Source organism: Notechis scutatus, chromosome 2 (genome assembly GCF_049901735.1).
Source record: "Notechis scutatus isolate UNSWTSFEM ecotype Mainland chromosome 2, rNotScu1.2, whole genome shotgun sequence".
NCBI lineage: Eukaryota > Metazoa > Chordata > Lepidosauria > Squamata > Elapidae > Notechis > Notechis scutatus.
Genome location: NC_142010.1, coordinates 107,530,201 through 107,550,644, shown reverse-complemented (window position 1 = coordinate 107,550,644; position 20,444 = coordinate 107,530,201).

Sequence of the window (20,444 nt, the reverse complement as noted above, 5' to 3'; positions counted from 1 at the left end):
GAACAGCTTGCCCTCGGAAGTTGTGGGAGCGCCACCACTTGAGACTTTCAAGAAGAGATTGGACTGCCATTTGTCAGAAATGGTGTAGGGTCTCCCACTTGGGCAGGGGGTTGGACTAGATGACCTACAAGGTCCCTTCCAACTCTGATTATCTGTATCTGTATCAATAGAGCCACACTCCCACTCCCTGTCAGCCGTTCATCTTCCTCCTTGGATTCAGACTCTGACAGGGGCATGATATTGGCCAATGCGTTTATGATTTAGTCACAGTCAAGTCTCTACATCAGTGTTTCATAATATTAAGATTCCTGGGGTCCCCCACAGGGATCCACAAAAATCAAAATTTTGCCAGTCTATGTTAAAAAAAAATACAATATTAAAATCTCATCAAATAATTATGAGTAATGGCAGCAAATGCATCAATCTGAATTTTTAATATGGTAAATATAAATAATTATAATGCACACAAAGAAAAGCTTTTGAGGTCCTCTGCAATTTTTAAAAGTGGGAAGGAATCCCGGGAGAAAAATGTGTAAGCAATCCTGCTCTATAGAATTAGTGCTCCTCTTTTCATTTCTTGAACAAATCAGTTGTCCATCTATCTTTTTAAAATCTGGATGTTCAAGAACTGGAAGAAGAGAGATATGTTCAGGGACATGAATTTGTTCTTGCATTCTCCAGAGTTATAAAATAAGCATTTGTGATATAAATATTTATGCGTTCCAAGTTGCTGTTCAAATGCTTCCGCCGTCCTAAGCTATAATTACCTAAGCTGAGTGGATGAATAGGAATGTGAAATGAGTTTCTCTCATGGCTTCTGGGGTACAAAGACCCTTTTTCTCTGTTGCACTAAATATTCCTATGAAAGAAGGGCTAATCTTGGCCCAATCTTATAGTGCCATGATGGCAACCCTATGGCATGCGTGCCAGAGGTGGCACGCAGAACCCTCTCTATGGACACGTGAGCCGTTGCCTCAGCTCAGCTCTGTCGTGCATGCTCATGTGCCTCCTGCTGGCCAGCTGGTATTTGGGTCTCTGCCGTGTATGCGCAAGGGGCAGGGCACATGCACAGGGCATGGGGTGCATGATGGAGGACATGCACATATTGTATTTTGGGGATGTGTGTCAGCTTTGGGCACTCAATGCCAAAAAGATTAGCCATCACTAAACCTCCATTGGGAAGAGGAAGAAGACTAATTTGAGCTCAGAAGCTAATACAAGATGAGGCAACATGTCTGGTTTTATGGAAAGCACCATGCCCACAAGGTCTACAGAGTTCCAGCTCTGCAAATTAAATATTTCCTTTGCAGATACACTACAGCTGAGGCAGAAATACAGGTGCCCCTTGATTTACAACAGTTCATTTGTGACCGCTCAAAGTTACAATGGCAAAAAAGTGATTTATGGCCTTTTTTCAACTTACAACCAGTAAGCATCTCCTTGGTTACATGATCAAAATTCAGATGCTTGGTGATTGACTCATATCTATGACAGTTGTAGTGTCCTGGGGTTTTTTGTAACCTACTGACCACCAAATTCAATGGGGGAAACCAGATTCACTTAACAACTGTGTTGCAAACTTTTAATAAAGTTTTATTTGGGTTTTCACACATACAAAATACAAGTAAAACATCTTTTTTGAAAATAGCATGGTCCCGGGTTGAACTTCTTTACACAAAGCTCAGTTTCATGCTCCTTTTTGTGTTCTATTCCATGTCTTATACTATTCTACATTTTCTATATAGTTTTTCCCCTCTTTTAATTTTCTCAATTTTATTTTGATTATCTCATCTCAATTCAAATCATTATATTTATACTTTTGTCTGTTCTGTTTCAATTTCATATTATCTTTTCTCATTAAACAAATTTTCTCCTGTAGTTACTAATTGGAGTATAACACCTTTATATCTTTTAATTACATCCATTCAACTCTTATTTAAACTTCAATATATACCTTAAGGTTATGACCTTCAATATAATACATAATACATAACTTCCAATTGAATTCTGCTTGGTACATTCTTATAATACACACTATATTCTTTAAAAAAAAGATTATAAATATATGTAATTATAACCCTCATTCCATTCCAATTCAGTTCTATCATTAATAATCATTAAAATCTTAACATCTTTAACATTTCTTTTCAATTAAATATCATACTTCCTTAAAGACACATATAGTCTCCATAATTAATTTTTCCCTTATTTCTCTTCATATGTTTTGTAAATCATTAAATATTCATTTTGTTACAATTATTTATTGACAAGCATTCCACTGAATTACGATAGCAATTTTATCAAACATTTTAATGATAGATTGTTGCATATTTTCATATTGTTCATTAAATATGGCTTCTTCTTTGTCACAATCTTCTTGTTCTGCAGGCATTTCTTGTTTCTCATAGTTCCAAATCTCCATTTCTAAAAACTGAAATACGAAGCCAAAAGAACCTCTCCCTTCTTGTACATCTTCTTTGTACTTTTTAAGTTCCATTTTCAGTTCTTCTAAAAGTGGAGCCATTTCAAACAGTTTTAAACAACCACCCAATTGATTTTAGTCATTCAAATACAATAACCAAAAATCCAGAAATCATCAAGTAATCCAAATAGTCCCGAGTTATATCTTCTTATTTCTTTTTCCACTTTCTCTTCCTGGGGTTTTTGTTGCGATATTTCAGTTAAAATGTATCTTTTGCAAGTGTTGTTGAGATTTTGCTGTAAATTGTTTTTAATCCCAGGCAGTCTCCTCCCTTCCAGATCCTGCCCTTTTATTCTTTTTCTCTCCTTTCCTGTTTTCAAAAGCTTTTGATTATCCAGAAATATTTATTATCCCTTTGACTTTTTATTTTAAGCATTAAATGCCTATTAATGTCAAAGTGGATTTTTTTCCAATTTCTTGTTTAAGTCTCTTAGCTGTCAGTATAGGAAAAGGAGGGGAAAAAACCAAATCTTTCCCCTTTTCTATCTTTCGCAGCTTAAAAATCTTCTTAGGGAACAATGTCATTGTTTTTTTTTTAATAGTTTCAATTCCAGGGTACCTTATTTGTTGCTTTAGCTGTTTGACCCGGTCAACCAAAACTTTCTCTTCTTATCTTCCTCCTGCACATTCTTTTCCAATCGAGTTCTTCTTTGTGGTGGCCATTTCTGACCACTGCTACAACCGCCTTCAGGAAAGGGAGTAATGGCCAGCTGGAGAGGAAAGATGCGGCTCTCCTAAACCCTGCAGGCAGTCTCCCCCTTCTTCACCACCTCTACAGGGTGGCTTAGCCCCGAAACCAGCTGGCTCGGGGCGCTCCAGGGGTAAGCACGGATCGAAGCCTTGCAGAGATGAGGCCTCAGTCTGTCACCGAAGAAGCTCAAACTGGAAGTCATCAACTGTGTTGCAAACTTAATAACTACAGTGATTTACTTAACAATTGTGGCAAGAAAGATCATAAAATGGAGCAAAACTCACTTAACAAATATTTCACTTAGCAACATAAATTTTGAGCACAATTGTAGTTGTAAGTTGAGGTCTACCTGTATATTCTCTCTGACAGAGATAAGACCTCAAAGTGCAGCTGTAAAATCTCTAAAGACTAAATTGTCACCTATTACCATGGTGGAAAATCAGGTACTTTGGTGATTGGAATAGGGGCAGTGGTATCAGCATATTTCATATAGCAATAGCACTTAGACTTATATACCACTTCATAGTGTTTTACAACCCTCTCTAAGTGGTTTAGAGCAGGGGTTGCCAACCTTTTGAACCTCAGGGACCACCAAACTCATAATTTTAGATCCCAGGGACCACTAACTGGTTCTGTGGGCGTGGCCTAATTTGTGGGTGTGGCTTGGTGCTCATGTGACTGGCTGGGCATGGCTTGTATGTAAATATTATAAATATTTATATAAATATTGAATTTGTTATTAAAAGAAGAGCAACTTTTACATAAAATCAGGCAAAGCAGGCAGGCAGATTGAATTGCTCACAGAATCACAGATTCATTCAGAAATCTATCTATCTGCCATTGGCTAGCTCAGTCTGTCACATAAAATTTGCTTGCAAGCAAACTCATAAAATTTGCTAGCAAGCAAACTCACAAAATTTGCTAGCAAGCAAACTCACAAAATTAACTCACAACACAACATGCATGTAAACATTGAATTTTTTATTTAAAAAAGGAGCAACTTTTATCCAAAATCAGGCAAAGCAGGCAGATTGAGTTGCTCACAGAATCATTCAGTGATCTATCTGCCATCGGCTAGCTCAGTCTCTCAAATTTGCTTGCCGTGAGTCTGCACTGAATTTACTTGCAAGCAAACCTTCAGTCCTAAGGGAGGTTTGGCTGTGCTTAGCTAGAAAGCAAGAAATCCAACCATTTCCTGCTTCCTAGCTAATCTAAATCTCCCAGCACAGCAGAACAGATGATGGTTGGAAAAACGAAAAATAGCAACTTAGCAGACAAGTTTGCCAGGTAAAGAGTGAGTGGGCAGGGAGGGTTCCCACTGGCCATGTGGGCTGAGCAGCCTTGTGTTTCTGCACAGCCTGGATAAATTGCTTTGCGGGGAGTGCTCTGGGGGTGAGATTTCTCTGTGGCCCACCAAAATTTTCTCATGGCCCACCAGTCGGCCACAGCCCACCGGTTGGCAACCACTGGTTTAGAGAGTCAGCATATTACCCCCAACAATCTGGGTCCTCATTTTACCAACCTCAGAAGGATGGAAGGCTGAGCCAACCTTAGAAAATGGACATCACAAAAGAATGGCAGGAAGTTTGTGGTATGAATTCCTTTTTCTCTTTGTATATACAAGATGTAACTGTGTAAAAAGTATTGTTTGGATAACATGACAATGTGTAACTTAGCAAGCTTTGTACTATAAATTCCTTTACAGATTTCATCTTTGTATGAGAAAATCACTCTCTCCTTTGAACCTTTTATCTGTTCCTATTTGTAGCAATTAAGATAAAGAGAGCAGTGTGAGCTCTCTAATCTAATATATTTAAGGAGGGAGGAAGAGTGTTACTGGCCAGATATGTCTTCAGGCCATCCCCAGGTATTGCCCCAGGTTTTATTCAACACTTGTCTAGAACAGCGGTCGCCAACCGGTGGGCCGCGGGCCACTGGTGGGCTGTGAGAAAATTTTGGTGGGCCACAGATAAATCTCACCCCAGAGCACCCTCACAAAGCAATTAATCCAGGCTGCACAGAAACACAAGTCTGCGCCACCCACATGGCCTGCGGGAACCCTCCCCGCCCACTCACTCCTTACCCGGTAAACTTGCCTGCTAAATTGCTATTTTTGCTTTTTTCCAACCAACATCTGTTCTGCTGTGCCAGGAGATTTAGATTAGCTAGGAAGCAGGAAATGTTTGGATTTTTTGCTTTCTAGCTAGTCTTTAGATTTTCTGCTCAGCACAGCCAAACCTCCCTTAGCTGAAGGTTTGCTTGCAAGTAAATTCAGTGCAGACTCATGGCAAGCAAATTTGAGAGACTGAGCTAGCCGATGGCAGATAGATCACTGAATGATTCTGTGAGCAACTCAATCTGCCTGCTTTGCCTGATTTTGGATAAAAGTTGCTCCTTTTTTAAATAAAAAATTCAATATTTACATGCATGTTGTGTTGTGAGTTAATTTTGTGAGTTTGTTTGCTAGCAAATTTTATGAGTTTGCTTGCAAGCAAATTTTATGTGACAGACTGAGCTAGCCAATGGCAGATAGATAGATTTCTGAATGAATCTGTTATTCTGTGAGCAAGTCAATCTGCCTGCCTGCTTTGCCTGATTTTGTGTAAAAGTTGCTCTTTTTTATAACAAATTCAATATTTATATAAATATTTATAATATTTACATACAAGCCATGCCCAGCCAGTCACAAATTTACATACAAGCCACACCCACAAACTAGGCCACACCCACAGAACCAGTTAGTGATCCCTGGAATCTAAAATTATGAGTTTGGTGGTCCCTGAGGTCCAAAAGGTTGGCGACCCCTGGTCTAGAAGATGGTCAGTTGACAAGATAAGTTGTCAGACCATCCCCAGATATTGCCTTCTAGGGTGCATGTCTGAATTAAAAATATCTGTGGATGAGGGTCCACTATCTTAAGTAATGTCCAAATGACTGATATGTTATACGACCATGTGTTATTGTTTATACTCTCTATCTCTTAAGAAAACTAGAAAAAGATAGCAAAAGTCCCCAGATAGATTTTTTTTTTTAGACTTCAGCTTTAAAGTCCCAGGAAGAAGAAGTGTTGCACAACCGTTGGCTGTAAGTGGGTCTGACCCTTGCCACTAGTGGGGGTCTTAGTAAGAGAAGAAAATGCTAATTCAAATTGGTATATTTTTCTTTCTCCATAATTTTATTAATAAAATGCTTTTTGGCATTTCACTCTGATTTAAGCCTATTCTCCCTGAATCCTAATGAACCAATTGTCTCCCAGATGGCCACAGATACCAACATATATGTTTTCTGTTAACTCATAGAAGAGTGTTAAGTATTTCAAGGCAACAGCAAATAGAGATTTTCAAATTCTTACTTATAGGATGCAAAGCATATGTTGCAGCATTGAATTATGACACATCCTTCATCCTTTCACTGGAATAAAAATGTATCCATTCCTCATTTTCAAAATGACTAGTCTTTGACAAATTCTAAAGCGCCAATTTCTTTGTTGTTCTTAAAGGATTCAGACAAGTTTCTTTATTACCATTCTAGCACAGGAGAACAGGAAAGGAACAAGAACATAGCAGTTTTGATTTCCAAAAATGCAATCATCAAAGGGGCAAAGTGACCAGGCACATTAGGCAAGAAGCTGGATTTTGTTAGTTCTAAATTGGAACATCAGGAGAGAAAGAAAAGCTATCTGTTTGAAGGACAATTCTACATATAGTTTCGGAATCACTTCTACATCACATCTGGCCATCTTCCTTGGATAGATGAACTACTTTAATTTTCAAGTATGGTTCAGCTTATATAACAGCACTTCCATGTTTATTCATTCATTTGAATGCCACACATCTCAAGTTCATGACTCTGGGTAGCTAACAGTGTTTTTTTAAAAAAGCAGAAAAGCAGAAAAAACAGAAGAACTAAAACTACAGATATAAAACAGCAGCCAAGATTAAAAAAGGCCCATCAGTCACAAGTTAATATAATGCACTCACAAGCCCTAATGCACACATCAGCCCTACCTCCTGATCCCCAGACTCAGTGACAATTGAGTCTTTACTTTATTGTATTGGATTTACTGTACGCCACCAATCATGCCTGTTTCTGAGCAACTTACCCAATGAATTTAAAAATGTAAAGCAGCGATCTAATAATGCAGTTTACCCAAATGCTTAGGAATAATTATGGCATGCATCACAGTGGAAACACAGAAGCAGCCATTCAGAACTGAAAGGTCCATTGAGGCAGTCAGATCTTAATAACTGTGCAAATATTTAACAGTGAGGACCTGTCTGATATCAGGGCCAGGAGAGCAACAACTGAGACGGTCCACACCTGAGATTTCTAAGTTATCAGTTTCTAGTTGTTTCACAATCCCTACAAACACTATCCACATTTCCCCCCAACTTATACAAGCAGTCGGCATTATGTTTTGGTCACACCCCATCTCCAGCCACTGGGCTAAATTGAGCTATTATTATCTCCACCCCCAGACAGGCAGTCACACAGAGAAATTTCACACTGCAACTTACAGTATTTCAGTAGTTATAGATGTAGAAAGCACTTAGATGCAAATTAAGCCGATCATCAGAGCTTCCTAAAGGAATTTAAATGCAGGAGTAATATCATCTTGACAGTTAAGCAAATTTGCAACATGACCATACATATGCATATGACATTATAGGGAAGGGTGCTTGCCACTTTTCCCCCTCCATGTGACGCATAAGTAAAGGGATTTATTTGTTTTAAGACATGTCATAATTCATAGAGCAAAATACTGATTGAAGGATTTTTGACTCTGCCTTTGATTAGCTAGGGGGAGCATTGATGTGTTCATGATGTTCTCGGTGTTCTGATAGGATCCTGCATTATAGGAGGAATGTGGGTGTCTAAAGCAGGCTTTCCATTCAAAATCTACTGCCTCAACATGTGAACAGTATGAAGGACTGCAGGCAGTGACACGCCAATGGAGGGGGCCATTGCCAACTCCCCCTTCGGGCTGTTTTTATTTACAGTTGTGATTAAATGACACCCTTTCCTTTCCCACAATTTCAGTACATATTGTATGCAAGTTTATGGTCATTTTGCAAATTTGTTTAGTGTTGAGTTGATATTATTTAATACAGAAACAAATTTGAATTATTTGCCATGAGGTAAAACTGGACGCTATTTATTTTCCTGGTATATCAGCAATTTCAGCAAGCATTACAAGGTTTTTTCACTTTTTCTGATGATTATCTGTTAAGCAGTTCTATCCACAAAACCTCTGTGCTGTTGTGGAAAGGGAACTTTATGAGGACAGTGGTGACACCCAAGCAGGAAAAGCCCAAAGGGAACATCAGGCCAACCATAAAACAAACTTGCATAGGAAAAGAGATTTAATAAAAGGTATTAAAGAAGCCCCTTAGAGAAAAGCCCAAATAATTAAGAAAACTAAGGAAACAAGAAAAGAAAACCCTTACAAACACAAGACATGCCAAATCAGCTAAACAAACAGACAAAAGACACAAAATATATTGCAAAGGAGACAGACAGGAGATTGCCACAAGAAAACATTAGGAAACTGATAATCCAATCAAACCACCCTGCAAAGTTTGCCTTCTGCACCCCACGGAGTTTACCCTCCGGAGGAAATGAAGACAACCCCTGACAGGATTTAAAACATTAAGAAATACAAACACAAGCACACACACACAAAATGAGAAAAGGGTATATAAATCAGGGGGCTTATCATACAAAGCGAGCTAGCCCCAGGAACGCAGACTTCTTGCTATCTCTCGCCTTACTGAAAAATAAAAAGAACCAGCTTCCAAGCAGTTGCCTGTGTCCTTGCACTGGAGTTCTCCCAGCAGGAAAACCGAACCCTCAGAAGAAAGGCATTTTCCAGCCTTTCAACACTGTTTACAAATTATCTAATCGTTTCATTTCCTACAAATGGTTAGTCTATTGGAATAATCCACTGCTCACTTCTTCAACTACACAGAAAGCCCCCATATAATTCAGCTTTTGGCATACGTGAATTATGTGTCACCTTTACAGAAAAGGCAACATGAAGTATTTTGTTTTGGGTCATTGCTTAATAACTGCCCTATCAGTAGGTGCCTCCTCTAGAGAGATTATAATCAAATCTGTGAAATTAATTGCCAGTCTATTTCCTGTACTTTGCAAACAGCAATTAACAGCATAAGAACAAGCTCTACAGCCAGAATGAATTGAATAATATTATGGACTTTAAAATAAATAAATAGTGTGCAATAATTTATCCCTTCTGAAACAGAAAGGTTCACCATAAAATCTCTGATGTGGGCTGTAAAGAAAGTGGAAGGAGAAATGTACTTTCAAACTTACAAGTTTTTCTTTTTATCTGTTCATTTTATTAAAACTTTAAAAGAGAACATGAAAACTAACCAGGGATGGGTTTCTACCGGTTCGGACCGATTCTATAGAACGGGATATTATGAGTCTGAGCAGTTCGGAGAACCGGTAAATCGCGCCCCTGGTTGGCCCTGCCCTTTTCTGCCCCCCCACTCCCCGCCCCGCCCAGTTATTCCTCATCTCGCCAGCCATTGCTAACTTGCCTTTGCCCACCATTGCTACCTGCTTTCCACCGCAGCCCTGATCTCCCTGTGTCAGTGAGCCTACAAGCAAGCCCAGGTCGAGTCAACACCCAACCCGGGCCAGCCTAGGCTGCTGCGCTGTCTCCAAACACCCCACCCCATCACCGGGCTTGCCTGGGCTGGGGCCATGCTTGCCAGGGAGAGGAGAGAGCGTTCTCCTGTCCCCACTGGCCACAGAAAAGCTGCTGCGGGGCTGGGGCCGTGCCTGCCAGTGAGAGGAGAGAAGAGAACAGAACGTTCTCTCCTCTCCCCAGCCAGAGGCTCATGTCAGCAAGGCACCCCTTAATCAACTCCAGGACAGCTGACAGCGGCTGCGTGGGAGGGGGGGAGAAGAGCCTGGAAGCCCTGATGCACCACGTGTGCAGCTGCATGGATGGCGGGGGTGTGTGAAATGATCCTGGAAGGCCCTACGCCCTTAATGGATGAATGGATTGTGAAGACGGTAGAGTTCACAGAAATGGTTGAATTGACTTGTTCAATTAAGAATTAGCCTTATAAAAGCCTTTATGGCCTTTTTGCTGGAAAATAAAGATAATAATGAATTGATGATTTCATGATTTATGGCAAGAATGGAAAGATATGTAATTTGGGAGAGAGGAAATGGTAATTAGTATGTTTGTAAGTGCTGCAAAGAAGTCTGGAAGACCCTTTTTTATATTTCCCTCACTCCCCCTCCCTCCCTCCCCCCCTCTCTTTGTATATTGCTCTTGTAATCTTTTTATTCTTTCACACTTATTCCTATTTTTTATTTTCCATTTTATGTTTCCATAGTTTTTGATCTTTTATAAAAATTTCTCTGTAATAAAAATTTTATTTTCCCACGTAAAGAGATGTATATATGCCATTATACACTGATGGAATTAATATTGAACAAAGCTAAGCAATAAATAATCATAAGATAAAAGTTGAAGATACACACAGAGACAGAAAGAGCACTTGGTACTCATTCAAGTAAGAAGGAGAAATCTGGTGTCTGTTAGATGTGTTATGCTTTGATTGCATTCAGCCCTTAGAAAGTGATAATGAGATGGGATTGTGGGAGTTGTGGATCAATCATCTCATATAGATGAGATACTACAGAAGCCATATAGAAAGTGCTTATTAGAAGATCCTAAGTACTTTTCTGGTTGTGTGTCACTAAAATAAATTATCTCCATAGCCATATCTAACATGCATGTGACAATTATCTCCATAGCCATATCTAACATGCATGTGACATTCTCATGAAAAAGAGCAGTGGTCACCAACCGGTGGGCTGCGGCCCACTGTTGGTCCATGAGAAAATTTTGGTGGGCCGCAGAAAAATGCCCCAAAGCAATTAATCCAGGTTGCACAGGAACACAAGGCTACGCCACCCACATGGCCCACCCACCCGCTGGCTCCCGCCCTTAGGCTGAGCGCAAACCTGCAAAAAGCAGCACAGCTCTCACCAGCCAGGACGAGGTGCTGTTGCAGCAAGAGGGGGATGGCGGCACAGGCAGGCTGAAGCAGCGATGGAGATGGATGGAAGGTGCAGGAGCGCCGCACTACTTGCATTTGCGTGTCACTCCCACACCTTCCAGCTCACCTCTCCTGGCCTCGGCTCTTCCTGGATGGCTGCTGGCTGTAGGAATGGCCCAGGGCAGGAAAAATACTGGCTGCTGGTGGTGGGAGGGGTGGAGTGGGCAAATCTGCATCATCGGCATTGTCAATTTCCTTGTCCCTCTCAGTGCTCTGCTCTGCTCTGCTGCCCCCTCCCACGGCCCCATCCATCACTGCCTGGGGAAAGCATAGGAAAAGCAAGTAGAAACATAGCTCTCATTGGGGCAAAAGATAGATATTGAAGGAGGCACAGGCAAGAGAAGACAGAAGCTGCCACCTTTAAAAATCATCGCTTTCGGTTGCCTGTGCCTTCTGATCTCTGCCTTCCTCAGGAAATGATGGGTGGGCCCATGGGGGGAGGGGGAAGGCAGCAGAGACTTTAGGGCTGCTCTCCCCCCCTCAGCAAGCCAGGCCTGGAGGAACGCGAAGAATTGTGGGTGAGCATTTCCAGCACCTTCTCCTCTGTCCTGAAGTAGGATTGAGTGAGGGGAAGGGAGCAGGGGGAGGTGTAGGAGGGAAGGAGGAGCCTGGCTGGCTTTCCTTTGGCATGGGATGAGTGGGGGAGAGACCAAATGCCCAGACCAAAAGAGCGCTGAGGAAGACTGGCTCCTAATAACCAGCCTGTTTGCGCAGGCAAGAGCTTTTCCGGGCTCAACACCCCTCCTTCAGCCTCCACACAGGGAGGGACCCTTCTCTGCTTGGAAGCTGCGGGAGAAACCTGGAGTTTAGCCTTGGAGAGGGGAGTCTTCTTGTGTGGAGGCTGAAGGGGGAGTGTTGCCCCATTATTAGGAGCCCATCTTCCTTAGCGCTTCCAGCCCAGCCCTCCTTCCCTCCCCCAACTCCAGGCAGCCACACCTGGAAAAGGAGAGAGATGTTTCCTCTGACTTGGGGGAGATATGAAATGACAGGAGACCAGATTGGGGGGGGGGCTCTGCTTTCCTTCCATTTGAAGGGCAGCCGGTTCCTCCCTGTCCAGATCTTCCCAGCTTCCAGGCCCCTCTTTCTTCCCAAAGGATGAGAGAGGCCCCTCCTTTCCCTTTGCTCTGCCCCACAATTATAATTAAGAATTTATGATTTTGTTATAATTAAATAAGTTTATATATATAAACTATATTTTAATATTAAATTTATATTTAATATAAAATAAAAATTCTATATTAACTGAACTGAACTGAAAGGAACTGTTATGTTCAAATGTTGCAAGGTACCCTACATTATCACCACAACAGTACTGATTTGATAGATACATACTATGTATCTATCACATCCTTCACCTTTTCTGGCTATTAGAACTTTGTTGAACTGGATGCCATTTGTTATTTCTTAAAGATATCTCTGGGGAATTAACACAGAAGACAGTGGGAGGCCTTTACCTCGATGTGCTATGAATATCTGGAAAGTCTATTTAAGCAATGTTCAAAAGCCTATAGGTTCAGCAGTGAAGTCTGTGATTCAGAAGGAAGAGTTTACCAATATAGAGGTGCTTGTAAATATTGTATTGGGACCCAGTGCATTTCCCAGTAGCCTGTACATTCTGTGCGTACTCAGTTGAGTCATAAAAGTAAATAATCAATTGAGCTAGGATTAAAGAGAGACATGCCATGAAAAGAGCTCTCCACAAATGCACTATTCACTGCTCAAAAGCTACAACTAAAAGCCTTCATTTAGTGCCATTTATATATACAAAAGAGCCAGCATTTTATTTCACCAAGAGATCAAGAAGAATACTAGATATATTTACTTGGTCCTGAAAAGTCTTGCTGGTGAAGAATGAAATGGCTACCAAAGGCAATGGAGGAAGCTTTATCTTTGAAATGAAAACACACAAACAGGAATCTTGGGTGAGGGAGACTATGCCATATTGGAATTCAATATAATGCAAATAAAAACAAGAGAACACAAACACACCAGAGTTTTAGATTTTAAAAGAGCTGATTTTAATAAACTCAGAGAGAGCTTGGGAAAGATTTCTTGGATGAAAATCCTAAAGGGGAAAACAACTCAAGAGCCTCGGGAAGCTCTGAAAAATATGATCATAAAAGCCCAAACTAGCACAAAATAACTGAAAAAGAACAATAAGAAATCCAAGATGAAACCAGCATGGTTGCACAAAGATCCCTCTGTCCCAAATGTGCTTTTTCAGGAGGCAACTGGACTTTCTTGTTTTTTTCTTTTGAAGGTGTTTCACTTCTCATCCAAGAAGCTTCTTCAGCTCTGACAGGATAGTGGGGAATGGAAGGATTTATATTCATTTCAGACAGCTGGTAATCTGCATCCTTTAGAGCAAGGGTCTTCAAACTTGGCAAGTTTAAGACTTGTGGACTTCAACTCCCAGAATTCCTGAGCTAACATGACTGGAGGAGGAATTCTGGAAGTTGAACTCCACAAGTCTTAAAGCTATCAAGTTTGAAGACCCTTGTTTTAGAGGGTCTTTGAAGCACTTGGAGGTTTATCTGTGTCCTCAGGGTCATCTGAGTAGTGCTTCTGGTTCCTGTGGACAATCAATTAAATATGAATCAGCAGTGTGCCACAGCAGCCAAAAAAAGCCAATGCGATCCTAAATTGCATTAACAGAGGGATTGAATCAAGATCTATAAAGCCTTAGTAAGGCCATACCTACAATATTGCATCCAGTTTTGGTCATCACACTATAAAAAAGATGTTGAGACTCTAGAAATAGTGCAGAGAAGAGCAACAAAGGTGATTAGGGGGCTGGAGGCTAAAACATGTGAAGAACAGTTGCAAGAACTGGGCATGGCTAGTCTAGTGAAGAGAAGCACCAGGATGACATGATAGCAAACTTCCAAAATTTGAGGAGCTGACATAGAGAGGAGGGGGTCAACCTATTTTCCAAAGCACCCAAAGGCCAGACAAGGAACAATGAGTGGAAACTGATCAGGGAGAGATTCAAAAAGAAAATATCTTCTTATTTCTAATAAAAGGTTTATTTAAGTTTTCACAAAACATACAAATACAAATAAAATATCTTTTTTTGAGAACAGCGTGGCCCCGGGTTATCACTTCCCCATACAGACATAAACTCAATACATATTTATCTTATACATTCTAATCCATATCTTATAACTATTTTCACAATTTTTTCAATAGCTTTTCCCTTTCTTTACTTCCTATAGCCTTATTTTAAATTATCTCATTCCTTTCTTAATTCAACTACATATGTTTTTCTAATTTTAAAAATCTTTCTAATCAATGTTTTTACACTTTCATCTGTCCTGTTTACAATTTCATATTATCTTTTCTCATAAAACAAATTTTCCCCTGTAATTACTAGACTGGAGTGTAACACCTTTGTATCTTTTTTCAAATCTTATTTAAAAATTTAAGTTACATCCTTACAGTTATAACATTCATTTTCTAACCTCTATTTTATAACACATACCTATTTTCAATCGAATTCTGCTTGGTACATTCCCTTAAAATACACACTAAATTCTTAAAAGAAAAAAGTATATATGTATATATAACTGTGTATATATGTATAACAATAGTAAATGGAATAATTATTCTATTCAAGTGCAGCTCTGCCATTAATATTAATAACAATCTTTTACATTTCTTTTTCTTTTAACAAACATTACCTAGTAATATCAGTTGTCTTTCACTTTAATCATCTATATTTCATATTTTATTTATTACTGTCTTTAAATAAAAAACCAAACAATAGTTATTAACAGTAGTCAATAAAGTTATTATTATTATTCGAGTTCACCTTATCAACTGATAAAAATCTTCCATGTTTATTTTCAGTTTTTTTAAACGTTCTTTTTAAATCATTGAGAGTCTTATTCTCTTTACAAACAAATATTCCACTATACATCAATATAAATTTTTTCTATCACTTTAATCATCTAACATATTATATAACAATGCTATCCTGTGCACCTTTGCAGAATCCTCTCAAGTTAAATTTTAACCATTGTCTCTGTGTCTTTTAAATAGGTTTATACCTTTAATTCTTGTATGTTTTTCCTGTACCTCTATATCTTGTTTCTGTCTTTTGTAGCTTCTTTTCCTTTCCCTCTTCCCTCTCTTCTTCTCCCTCCCCTTTTTATTCCCTTTTCTATCTGATTCTCCCTTCTGTGATCCTCCCTTCTGCTTCTTCCTGATATTATGATTACTTTTCAAATTACTCTTTGTTTTGGTTGTTGCTTCAGTACTTAAGTTTTTAACTCCCTTTCCCCCCTTTCCCTTTTTTACCCTGCTTAAAATTGCTTGGTCATTGAAGATGGCTTCTTCGTTGTCCCACCCTTTCTGTTCTGCCAGCGTTTCTTGTTGTTTTTCATAGTTCAAGATCTCCATTTCTAAAAATTGAAATATGAAGCCAAAAGATCCTCTTCCATCTTGTGCTTCTTCTTTTTGTTCTTTAAGCCTCATTTTTAACTCTTCAAGGAGTGATGCCATTTAAAAAAATTTTAAACAACCCCCAGTTGATTTTATTTTATTTCATTAGGATCCTCCATCCAAAGTTCCAGGAATCATCCAATAATCCAAAACTGTTTCTTGCTTCTTTTCTCACTTTCTCTTTCAAGGGCTTTGTTCTCTTGTAATAAATAAGAAGATATTTTCTGACAGTGAGAACAACCAACCAATGGAACAACTTGTCTTCAGAAGTTGTGGGTGGTTTAGCACTGGAAGTTTTCAAGAAGAGATTGGATAGCCACTTGTCAGAAATAGTATAGGGTCTCCGGCTGGAGTAGAAGGGTTGGACTAGATGACCAACAAGGTCCTTTCCAACCTGTTATTCTGTATACATCTTCTTGTGTGTACACACCCACACAACAACCTGGCAGTGTAAGAGTTATTTACTCTCATTAAGTTTTCTGTATCAATAACTGAAAGGGTAAATGGAAATAAATGTCTGGAACATGTGAATCAGACACCATGTTCAAGGCAATAGTAGTATATTTTAATTTCTTCAGGCAAGACATAAAGAGATATCCTGGAGAGTTGTGGAAGTTAATTTCAATCAAAAAGCAAGCACTGAAGCATATTTCTGATGGAATATAGTTGTAAAGAGCATTGAGGTACAAAGATGTTGGAAGAATTTATTCACATTCATCTGTTGATAAATTGAAAACAATGTATGAAAGATGGATGTTTACAACCTGAGGATATATGTAAAATCATATAATCTTACATGTTGTCAAGAAATTATTAATTATATATTAAGTAAACACTTAGATTTAAAAGGGTACCCATGGTGAAAAATGATTTCAGCTATTTCCAATTCATGCCTGCTTATTTCTACAAGCCTTCATGTAACAATGCAAACAACCAGATCCACATGTGAAGAGTTCAGTTAGCTGTCTTATTGCTCAAGCTTACACATTTTACATGTTATATATAGGAATCTTCTCAGTGTGATGGTTTGCATCTGGGTAAGACTAGGCAAGGTTCAACATTCAATATTAAGGGGAGGGTCAGACTTCATTTTCTTGTGCCCACATAGGGATTCCAGACTAATTCCCCATTTGACTCCTTTCCCTGGCTTGCCCAGTCTCTCTCCAACATTTAATATACAAATACATTCATGATTCAATGTGTCTAGAATATTGTAATTAACCAAGGAGAAACTTTGACGGTGTACTTAAAAATCTAGATGTAATGCTAATGGCTCAATTAAAATAGTTACATTAAGAGATTTTTTTTTAAGAATATAGAACATAGCTCACAACTTAAATGCATTTTTGTTCTTGCTCCACACAATGGCAGATAAGGACCAAAGTAGATAAAAATGACACTTTCTTACATCAGTAACCAGAACACCTGCTCCCTGCCTGTAATGTACAATATAGCTCTCTTATTCAACTTGCCACTCTCCAGATATTTTGGACTATTACTCCCATTCTAGACCCAGTATGGTTAATGATCATGTTGGCCCTAGATTATAGGCTGTCAGTTATAAAATGACAAATTGGAGAAGATTGCAATATAATTATAAATCAACCAATACATAATCAATCAATATTGTATTTAAATGATTAACTCTCATTGAACATAAACATATAAAAAATCTATACTGGCATAGAACAAACACAATACAGCAATGAGATCGAGTATTTTTGTCACTATTGATTCAATCTAGCATGTGCTTTAGCCTGGATTCTTTAAAAGCACTGTATTTTGAGCTTGAATTGTTTGTACTCTAGCCTTCCTCCTTGTCCTTTCTATAAACGCTTTCAGAAGTCACAATCAATTTTCTTGAGTGAAGAGAGGGAATCCAGTATCATATCTTTAACTATTTCCATATTCTAGATAAAATGTTCTATTTACAGTTAGTTTAGGTCCAGTACATCTATAAGTAATATGGTAAAAGTACAGCATCTGTCTATATTGTTTTTCTAATATAAATTCCCAGAAAATAATTGGCCTCCTTATGGAAATATATTTTTCAAGAAATTAATAACAACTTCTTGCATTTATGTCTTCTATTTGGAAAACACTATAGATGGGAAAGGATAGAGTCTATCCCCAACATTAGTACCAATCTGAGCCTACCTATTCTACACAAAAAATAATCAAATGAAGATCCCTAAAGAGAAGGTAAGCTATGGTTATGAGTGTTAGAATTCAAAAGAACTTGTGTAAATTAAAATGCTTCAGTGCAAAAGAGCAAAGATAGTCATGACTCAACACCTTTCTTCTGCAATCTTGTTCGACATGAGTTTCCTTTCTGAGCATGCCTAACAAAGTTGCCATAAAGTTGTTACAGCGGGTAGGTCAGAGAATCAAACAGTAGTACTGTGAATTATTTTATTTAGTGTACAGCAATGGTACATTAGCCAGGAGACTATAGTATTAATACAGAGTGGTTGTTTTGCTGCCTAAGACTACTAGTCTGTTTGGTTCACGTTTGCATGCTATCCAGAAGTGTGCTACAGGAGGTGAACTAGCTTCATATCCAGAGGAGTATGGAGGGCATTCTGCAGCAGCATCCATTTTTTCCCCTCCACCGATAGTACCTTGAGTTTGGACGTTGCATTTGGGCAAGTCTGGAACTAATTGGGTTCATACTACTGCACAAGGTGCTATTATTTCCCCCCCCCATCAAAGTGGTACCTATTTATCTACTTTCATGTAGCATACTTTCGAATTGCTACATTGGCAGAAGCCAAAGCAAGTGATGGGAGCACACCCCCATCATGAGGTACTAGGACTCAGAGCACAGACCTTCTCCAGGATCTTTAAGCTACTGAGCCACTACGCCTCTGGTAGCGTGGACAGAACAAACAACAGAAGTATTGCCTGCAAATTGGAATTTTAAACTGTGGTGCCATTCTCATGTGAAAGAAAAAGCAGCAAAAATAGGTCATACATCCATGCATATGGCCAAGGCAATATTGCATACCCAGCCTAGGTGTCTTATTATAAAACCTTATTAACTGATAGTTTAACTGCAACGATTAGGTGGCTACAATTACAAGGAATTATTACTGAAACTGACCTTCTTTTTCAACATTAGCAGCAGGCCCAGAATTTTAGTAACTCTGTTAGAGACTAGAAGAGGCTTTCTTTTGTTCTTTCCAGGATTTTGAGGGCACGTGCTGAAAACAGCTGCCTCTCGCTAACTGTCAAGTAAGCCTCTGATATAATCCCCTCTCTTATTCTTGGAAAGAAAAAAAACAAGAGTCTGCTTAAAGTTCTTCAGAATATTTCGCTGGAGCTAAGGAAGCATGACACATTGGAGCTTATTCGTTAAATGAAAGTAAACAAAAAATAAAAATAAACAAACTGGAAATTCTTGAATTTAGCAGATCCTTCTTATATAATGATCCTCTATATGTATTCTCAATATCTCAGATCTTCTAAATACAACAGATGATATATTGATTTTTTAAAAAAAAAACTTTTCTAAGAAAACCATTTGCTAGCCTACTGGAAATTTGCATACTGTACTGGAAAAGAGAGACCAACTACTGAAAGTTGTAATTGTTGTGCTCATCAATACCTCTTATTCAGTACTACTACTCCCCAAGGGTGAGAAAGGCCCTTGCTCACGCTGGAAAGTAAATTAAAAGAATTAGTGTAAGGGCTGAGACTGGCAGGACAGGTATTGGGTATTCCCAGCCTTAATAGATTCATTGTGTCCACAAACTTCAATTGCCTTCCATTGCTATCAAGAGATTGGCCAACTACCCTTAGCTGAGAAAGATGGCAGAAAGAAGTTTAGGGTGTAAATTTTAGGAGACAGAAAAGTTCTGACCTTGATTGCACAACAATGAATAATCAACTGTAGTTTTTTTAACTGTCATTCTTGTCTACAGGAAAGCTTTAAATCTTGCTAAATCATGTCGGAAAATCTTCTGCCAAGTCAAGCCAGAGGCAGAATAAGAGGGTTAAGTCCCTGGATGACTATGAATTACTGCCAAGCACTACCTTGACATTTGACAATTACAGAGAAATAAACATTCTGTGATGAGTAAAGAATTGAAATGTACCTAGAAAGTGGGAAAATGTCAAAATTTTGAAAAGGACGCTCCTTGGCAAGTACTTATATTTTCATTTACAATCTAGATGTTTAAAGAAGCTTTCTGCTTCATCACTAATTCACTATCTCATATATAAATCAATCAAGTTACTATTTACTCAAATTTATCACAGTCAGATGATATTAATGGATGGAAGCAGAAATCAATCAGTTAAGAACTGTGACAGATGCTATATCTTCAAATAGCATACAAAACATTATTGTGCACAACTGAAAATTTATACAAGCAGATCCAGAGAAACTTGTTACTGATTTATGGAAACCGGTAAGAGTCCTGGCGGCACAGTGGTTAGAATGCAGTACTGCACTGCTCACTCCAGGAGTTCAATTCTGAGCAGCTCAAGGTTGACTCAGCCCTACATCTTTCTGAGGTCTGTAAAATGAGGACTCAAATTGTTGGGGGCAATATGCTGAGTCTCTAAACCAATTAGAGAGGGCTGTAAAGCTCTATGGGGCAGTATTGCTGTTTGATAGTTGGAATATTGATTGGTGATAAAGAGAAATGTGTTTTCTGAATCCATAGAAGCAAAATTAAGCTTTAAAACTCTTATAAAATATTGAATTAAAAAGTACTTGTGA